Source organism: Heptranchias perlo, chromosome 15 (assembly GCF_035084215.1).
Source record: "Heptranchias perlo isolate sHepPer1 chromosome 15, sHepPer1.hap1, whole genome shotgun sequence".
NCBI lineage: Eukaryota > Metazoa > Chordata > Chondrichthyes > Hexanchiformes > Hexanchidae > Heptranchias > Heptranchias perlo.
This window is the reverse complement of record NC_090339.1, coordinates 38355877-38365376: the sequence shown is the minus strand read 5'-3', so window position 1 is coordinate 38365376 and position 9500 is coordinate 38355877.

Genomic DNA, 9500 nt, shown 5'->3' with positions numbered 1-9500 from the left:
CATATGACATGATTTTGGATTGATTCTCAAGGTGACCTTTAAATGAAGTACATCACTTGATACCTCAGAAACTATTAGAATTTATTGTATCTGATTTTCCTGAAAATGTAGTTCAACAAACAAGTGAACATTTCATGTTTCTTGCATTTTTGATTCTGTTTGACCCTTGTTAAATCTTACAGAACAAAATGTGACAGACATTTTTACTTTTTTTTGGAAACAAGGTAAAACACCACTGAGAAACTGACGTGAACCTAACAGAGACTGAAGACTGGCTAAGGCAGCCCTAGCTGTTCTCTTCCAATGAATACTGCAGCACATTCTAGTACATCTACACAAAGATTTAAGTTTAATCACGTCTGATTTGTCTGTTACAGATTTCAGGTGTGGCCATACTTGGGGAGGAGTGTGGAATCAATAGGGATAATTTTGACTTTGAACAATAGTGTAAAACGGGTGATATCAGATCAGCCGTCCGTTATACACCTCTCCCGATTTTCATTTCCATTGAAGTCAAGCAGGAGCGATGTATAATGGGTGGCTGATCTGATATCGTCCAAAGCCAAAATTACTCCCAATATGTGTTGTATCAGATGTTGTGGGGCAATATCACAAGACAAATACCAACGAGGGAGGCCTAGCTGATCTATCCAGGAAAGAAACTAACAAAGAAAAAAAATGCATTTATATAGCGCCTTATCACAGTCACAGGACATTCCAAAGCACTTCACAACCATTAAATTATTTTTTTTAAAAGTGTAGGCACGGTCATACTGACAAATGTGGCAGCAAATTTGTGCACAGAAAAATACCACAAACAGCAAATGAGTTGAATGACCAGTTATTCTGTTTTTAGCGAAGGACGTAATGTTGGCCAGGACATGAGGAACACTTCCTACTCTCTTCAAAAAAATGTCGTTCCTTTATGGCCACTTGAACTACCAGAAAAGGCTGATAGGACCTTGACTAAATATCTCATAGAAAGATGGCATATCCAACTAAGCAGCTCTCCTCTGAAGACTTAGCCTAAACAATGTAATCAAGTCCATAATGGAGCTTGAATGCACAACCTTCTGACTCAGAGGTGAGGGTTCTTCCATTGAGCCAAGCTGACACTAGTTCTCCATCATGTCATCAGCTGGATCTTGACTGAATCCAAGGTTTTCATTTCCACTGCTCTACCTAAAAGATCATTCCAAATGTTAATCATTCTCTGCATGAATACATTCTTCCAGACATCAGTCCTAAATTGGTTTTTCACTAATTCTATCTTATGCCCCCTTGTTCGAATGCCTTGGTTTATCTTAAGCTAGCATTCTGGATTTACCTTAGCTATAACATTTAATATCTTATGTACTTCAATGTAGCAATGTTGTAAAATCTAAATGTGGTAGAATTCTTCTTTCCTTGCCTCTTACGTGTAATAACAGAGTGAGCTGACTAATATCTGAAGCCCAAAATTGGCCAGTAAGAGACAAGTGGTCTAATATTTTCCAGTTTAGTGCTTTATTTTGTTGAAAAAGTACAGTGAAGGTCTAAGTCCCAATAATGCAGAACACCAAGGCTGAAAAGAGTTGGGAGAAAAAATTAGATCATTCAGGAAGTAGTTTGTTTGGATTTTAAAAGCCATTCAATTGTTAGAACAAAGGAAAACTGAGGATGGTAAACTGAGAGTTCCACTGTCTTGAGGTCCTGGCAAAGGTCTTGCTAATTAATCAATGATTTACCTCTAGGCAGTAAATGGTGAGGCAGACTCATTGAAGGCACTGTAAGTCAAGGAGATCTTCTGGGAATGAATCAACACTTTGAGGATAAACACGGACAAGTTTTTTTTTGGTTGGGGGTGGGGGGCAAGTGAGGGATCAGTATCTGATGTTTATGCTTTGCAGAAATTGGAAAATAAAATGGTAAGATAGTTCATGATTCCATCCTAGATTGAGCATATCAATTGCAAAATTAAGAAGTAGTTGCACTCTGGAAGGATATCCTCATTCTACCTCACCACACTGCTGTAATGGAAGCTGTATAGCATATTTACTGACAGGAACTCTGCAAATAGGATTATTTAGAAACTCTACAAAATAAAATGCCAATCCATCAGGGGTAAATATTTACCATTCCTACTACTTAACTGACACTCATTTCCATAATTTGCAAAAGGAATCACTTAAGCGAAAGGTGAGAGCAGGTAGGTGACTCATTTTTTTCTTCTTTGTTAAAGCCCTGGGAATCTATTACTGGATTATTTTCTCCCACTCACTTCTTCCAGCCACCAATAAAAAAATGACCTGCTTTTTATGTTTAGTAAAAAGACAAGGGTGTGCAACATTTGATGTGATTTTGGCCCAATTCAAAAATTGGCACTGAAAGGACAATTGGCCTGAGGCTACAAGGCCAGGTCTGGTTAGTGACACACTTTTTATGAGTAGTACTTGTGCACAGTAGTTGGTGCATATAAGTGTGCAAATTATACTGTCGGAGTGTGCATAATTGTACAGTAAACCAGTGGGAGGACAGCAGAGCAGAACAAATGGAGAGATTGTGGAAGGAGCTTAATCTAAATTGGGCTAGGCCACAGTATTTTCTATGGTTGGATTCATTGCTTAGACTTTTATACCGCTTATTATATTTAATTTTTATATATTTAAAAGGATTACAATGGCAGGACAGCTGCAACCCCATATGCTGGATGTAAGAGTTCCCAGATGGTTTGAGCAACCAGGGCAATAACAATTCCAAGAAGTGTTCCCTGTTGCATTCATTTAAGCTTAAAGTTCCTGGGGTGGAGGAATAGCAAGAGGCATTCTGTAGGGAATGATAGGACTTAAATTCTGCAAAAAGAGTTTCAGGTGTTAGGAAGTAGATTAAGAACTAGTAATCTTCATGTCATATACAAGCCAGTACAAAGAACAGCATAGCTAGAGATGTGGTGTAGGAGGAAAGGGCTCTGGTTCCTGAGACATTGGGACCAGTTTTGGGGCAGGAATGGAATTGTACTGAGACAAGCTACAACTGAACAGAGCTGGGACCAGTATTCTGTAGGGAGATTAACTGGAGCAGTGGGGGAGGTTTTAAACTAATATATTGAGTGAGGGTGTAAAAAGCAAGAGAGTAGGTATTTTGGAAGGGAGAGCGAGTGGGCTCTGATTGTATAGGTAATAAGGAGATAGAAAGATTGAAAGGCATTAAACAGAACAAGATAGCAAAAAAAACAATTAAAAAGAATTGCTTTACTGATGAAATCTGAACTAAAATGTATATCAATGCACAGATTATAATAAACAAAATTTGGGAACTAGAATTGTTGATTAAAATAGAAAATAATCACAAAATTGCAGTAACTGAAATGTGGCTACAGCTTGGTCATGATAGGCAAGTAATTATAGCTGTGTATAAAACTTTGAGGAAGGACAGGCAAGGAAGAAAGAGAGGAGTGAAGCAGCATTAATTAGAGACATTGTTATAGCACTAAATCATAAGGATTTAAATAGAGAAGTGGTCCAAACAGAATCCCTTTGGAATGTGTTAAGGATTTTGAAAGGATCAGTCAAATTACTGGGAACAACACTGCCGAACAGTGACAAGGAAATTGAGGATGAAATTCGTAGATAAGTTAGAGAGGTGCACATTAACAATAGAATCATAATTGTAGGAGTTTTTAGTTATTCAAAAGTATACTGGGAAGGTGAAAATGTGGTGAGGAGAGTTTGTTTTTCTGCAATGTATTCATGACTTTTTTCAGTCAGTATGCTGTTGCTCCAAGGAAGAAACACTACTTGATCTGTAATGGCACAGAGCAGGTAGGTGACCTAAAATAGGGAAAATGTGACCACAATGTAATTAGGTTCATTTTATAAATAGAAAAGGAAAAAGAAAAGTTGAAGACAAGGGTACTGACTGGGGAAATAAAGCAAAATATATCGAGGTAAAAAGGACCTTGCCCAGAATAAGTGGAAAGAAAGAAATTGGCAAATAGAACTGTAAATCAGCAATGGGAAATATTTAAACATGAAATGGAAAAGGCACAAATCAAGGAAAAAAGGGAGATAAGATCAAATTTGAAACTAAAAAGGCATTTAATATTTACAGGAAAGATAATAAAAAAGAAAGCTAGGATAAATACGAAAAACATGAATGTTACAAAAAGAGAGTAGAGAGACAGAGAGTATGGGCCATATTTTGCTGTACATGTTTAGGTTTATAAATTTTTTGCACGGCAAGTTGCTGAAAGTGCGAGCTGATAATGTCGCAGCGAGGGAAACCGGGCACCTGGGACCTGAGTGAACAGGGTAAGCAACTGTGTATCTCCTTAACTAATCAGATTAAAGGATTGTGAAATTAACAGCGCAAGGACTGAGAAGGAAGTGTAAATTAGATTGGGTGAATTCAATGTCAAATCAGGTACAGAATGAGAAATAATGAGAGGGTAAGAAAGATTGGATTAAGAGAGAGAAAAAAAAAGTTTAAAAAAATGTTTAACATTTTAAATTTTACATTTTTAAAATCTCCAACAACAATTAAAACCCGAAGGAATGAGACTCCATGCTTGTAATAGTTTATTTTCAGTGTCATGTTGTTAAAAGGGTACTTAGTCTGGAATGGACGGGACTTAACTTTCTATGGCAAGTTTAGTTTGTATCTACTGTGCAAATACAGCAACTTCACACCATTCAATGCATTTCAATGGTGAGGCAGACAGTGAGATGCCGTATTCTTATTCGGAGCAAAGTCCTTTTTACCTCGATATATAACGGTGGAGCGGCACAACTCGGACAGCAATTTTTGGATTTTTGAGTTTAACTGCGCATCTCCTCACTGCCAGAAGTTGCTGTAGCATTTGCCCATAAATAACGGTGACGCTATTAGCCTCACAGTTATTTTGACAACAAATTGTGGCCCAATGAGAGAAAATTAACAAAAAACAAAGAGCTATCAGGCGGCTTTCTATAGATACCTTGGTAATACAGTCCCCACCACTTATAGCGATTTGCCTGCTATATCCGACGAGCGGTATAACGTGGTAGTGCTATTTCAGTAATCAACAAGAATGTTCCTTCTGTGTAGCTCCACTCTGACCTGCAGCTTTATTTAAACTGCAGTACAAACTGTAACCCCGCACCAGTTAGAGGGGATTAGATGTGCACAAAAGGTAATTCAAGGTGTTATTTACTTTACATATGTTTGTTCTTGCATTCAGTGCACCTTAACGACATGCGAAAGGGTAAGCATAGCTAACACTACCTCATGTAGAGGTGTGGCATAGTACTTCATCCTACTTAAGAGGAGGGATAGCGGCATTGGTCCCAACTTTGGATGCAGAGTTAATTATCTTCCACTAATCACTGAAGCCTGAAAAGCAGTTTGGAGCTGTCTTAGACCTTGTGCCTCTGGCGAAGTGGTGGCAGTCTTTCGATATTAGGTATGGAGATAGGCTTCCCTGTCCATTTGCTTGTTGATCTTTCCCATCTAAGTATTTTCACTTTTTGACTAATATTTCATTAAATTAGGTCTGTGAGCTGATCCCATTGCTTAGCTGCTTGGATGTGATCTGGACTAGATGTAATGGGTCAGAATTTGCTGTCAAAATAACAGTGAGGCTAATGGCGCTCTCTGTTAATTATGTGCAAATGCTACAGCAACATCAGGCGAGGGGCAAATGTGTGGTTAAACACGGAAATCCATAAGTTGCCGTCCGAGATGCGCCGCTCCGCCGTTAGCTTCACGAAAACGGCATCTCACTGTCTGCCTCACCATTGAAATGCATTGAACGGCGTGAAGTTGCTGTATTTGCATGGTAGATACGAACTAAACCTGCCACAAAAAGTTAAGCCTTGTCCATTTCAGTCTAGGTACCTTTTTAGCGTCTTGTTAACTGTTAATTACTGCCAATCAACCTCTCTGACACTGAAAATTATGGCCCAATGTGTTTGGTCTGAACATAGATGAAATTGCAAACTGTTGACTAGTGCATGGGACTCAAGTCTGATATAGCAACTACCTACTCGAGACACTGTCTTTTGGTTCAGTTATGGAGAAAACTATTACTTGATTGCTCTTGATTTTCAATTGCAAAAATATAATTCAATCCTTACCCTGTTGAATAAACAGCAACTCTACAGTTATGCGTCAAATAAGCTTGACCCTGATGAACAAACATCAACTCCATACAATAACACAATGAGCAAGCCTTAACCTATCACAAACAGCTATGCAATCACAGTGAGTTACTCTAACTCCGCTGAATGAACAGGAACTCCATAGTTGCATAGTGAGTAACCCTCGCCTTTCTGAATAAATTGCAACTCTACAGCTAATGCTGCAATTAGCTCTTTAAACTGTAAATATAAACAAGATGTAAAAAAAAGTGCATCACGGAGCAATGAAGCAGTACTCTGGAAGTTTTCAATTTCTATTCCCCTTCTCTCCAATCAAACAGTTCAAAGTGATTTTCCCCCCTTCTCCCCCTTCATTAGTCCAAATGCAAAGATCCTCAAGGTAATAGATTTCAGTGCCACAATTTGTTAAGAACAAATTGACTTGCCTTCCAATTTTCCATTCTGCTCTGGGTGGCAAATTAGATGAGATCACAAATTCACTCTGAGGAACCATGGGTCTGTCATGTCTCACCACTCCAAAAGTATTTTGTACACATCAAAGTGGCATGTCACCGTAACACCCTCCAAGGCCCTATTTTCTCTTGGTAACCTACTGGACTTGCCTCTGGTGATGGATCAGAGGCTGGTCTTCTGATTGTTATGTTTCTGAATTGCAGTATCTAGCTTTCCGCCTATCATCCTGAAGTTACTAACGTGTGCGTCTCCCTCTCAGCTTAATATACTCTCTGAAACATATAAGCTCTGATTTTAACCTGAGGCAAGCGGCAGGCTCGTCTCTACTCGCCAGCATGAGGCCCAGGCCATTTTAACTTTCGAGTCTCATTAAAATAGTGCAGGCCCGACTTCCGCCCGAAACTGGAGAATGATGTGAAGCCAGCAGGTAAGAGCGGGGCAAACGTGGTAGGACGTTGCCACTGGAACAGTCCCTGGCAGTCAGATGAGTGAAACGGGGGTTGAACGTGATCACGATTTGGGGGGGGGGGGGGGGGGGGGTTAAGCTGGGGCAGGGTAGTCCCAAGAATCCCTTTTGGAGCCCAGTGTTCCTCCTGACCCAAAAGGAAACCTTAAAAGTTATTTTTTTTTTTTTACTTAGCAGGACCTCTTCTGGCCCTGGAGCCTTCTGACTCCAGCACCCCATTGGGGTCTGAATGACGTAATCAGACCTTGATTTTTGTATGTCAATGATGCACTCACCTGCCTTGGTGGGAGCCTGGGAGCCTTGCACACTGCCCAAAACACATCTATTCAAATGGTGCGTATTGCAAGGTCAACGGGAAGCTGGTGAGTTGCACACTGCCATAATTTTATGGCAAAATGCTTACATACAGACTTACCATTATAAAAGGTCGACATATTTAGATGGGATTCTAAATGTTTACATAAGCAGTTTCCATTGTAAATGTTGACATACACAACATTACAGGAAGTAATGCTTACAGACAGGAAGTGCAAGCCCTAGTCAAAATTTTTAATACAGATATTGGGAGACAGAAATATGCTAGTGAGAAAGAAATTTAGAATACAGAATTCTCGAGACACAGTGCGCATGGTGTGTTGTATGCTCCAGATGGGGTAAAATCTGATGGAATCATAGATTCTTAGTTTTTGAACCTCTGGCCAAAAGAAATGCTGCTGCACCGTTTCTTTCAAGCTCCTTACTCAACAGAACTAACAGAGGCCCGAAAGCATGGCCAGCACGTCTTCATGAAAGGCAATGGAGAGAAAATGATTTATGTCACTTGCACCCCATACACGTCAGTTCATGAACATAATGGCACCCTATAACACTGGGTCCATTTTGCATGACACATTTCCGTTGGGCAAGAGGGTGGCCACAGGAATCTCCTGTCTGAAACAGGTGGGAGCTTCACAATATGACATGGAAGCAATGGAATTACCCCTTCCATGTCATTTCCTGGCTAACATGTTGGGTCAGTGCCAGGGCAACTCCTGCCTATATATAATTGATGGCCAGGGTTGCTAGGTGATGAGCTCTACATGACAGTAAGCTTAAGGCCCTAGCAAAAAAGATTCATTCAGCACCATTAAGACCATTTCTGCACTTTTTCTTTTCTCCTGCTGGCACTTGGGTTTTTCGTGAGATTTCATGCCACTTGGTGCAATTTTGTTTTTTAGCCCAGCATTATTAACACCAATGGTTTTCCCAATGGAAATCTCCCATCCAACTTGCTTGGAAAAAAGATGATCAATGGATGGATGCCAAGTAGATCAGGCTGCACATAAGGTGCTCTATGCCCACCTGCCAGAACCTGTACACCATCATCTGCCAACCAAGATGACCAAACGTGTCTTTGGCAGACAATTACTGCAAGCTGAGGCGCCTATTCGCCTAGGAGGCTGAGATAGCAGACCTAATGGTACCAGTAAGACACGAGAATGCCTGCTAATTGTAATGCTGGATGGCTTTTCAGAAGTGCTCCATCACAGTATATCTTGCTTTTAATGGGATTGAATAAAAGATATTGTCAGTAAATCCTAATTGGACACACCTGCAAAGATGGCACTCACTATATTTGCAGGGAGCACTACATCTAACTGGCAACCTGCTTTCAAGGGGACTGAGTCAGCAGAGTACCAGGTGCAAAGCTACACCATCTATCAGGAAAACTGCAGTTACAGGCAGCATATGTCAGCACAGCCAGTGATACTACCAGCCTGCTGCAAACTCATTCTTGCCTCCATGTCCTTCTAGGTATTCTGCAGTATGGGGATAGTGCCATGCAATAGCACAGAGGAAAACCCTACACACAACTATCTCATACAGCACCACATCCACTTCAGCAGCCATCAATTTCAGTAAATAGCTTATTCTCTTGCATGATGAGCTGCTCAGTTGGATGGAGTATACTTAAAAATGTATGCCCAGAGCATCAAGTAATCAGAATCCAATCATTGCACTACAGTGCACTGAACTGAACTAAATATAGCATAGAATTCAGAAGTTAAATTCAAAGCATTAAATAAAGCCAGGATTATGATGGAGCACCATGGAGCAGTGAGACAAGAGATTCATGCCTATGAATCTTCCCCCTCCCACATCCCAAGACATCGATTCCTGTTCCAACCCATTTCGATATGGAGAGGCAATGAAGTTCAGGCACAGTTCGACAGTGAAGGAGCGGGGGAAGGCAAAAGTATGTATCTGCTTATGAGGCTTGAAAAGCATGCTTGTAACATTTATCTTTTTAAAAGATTTTAACAGAACATCCCAATGTGGTTTTACAGGAGGAGCAGTGGACACTGGGCAGGAAGTATGAGAAAAAATTAGGGTAGATAACCAAAAGCACAAAGGTAAACTTTGAACGAGAGAGAGGAGGTAGCAAGAGGTTTAGAGAAGAGAGTTCTAGAGTGCAGTGGCATGAT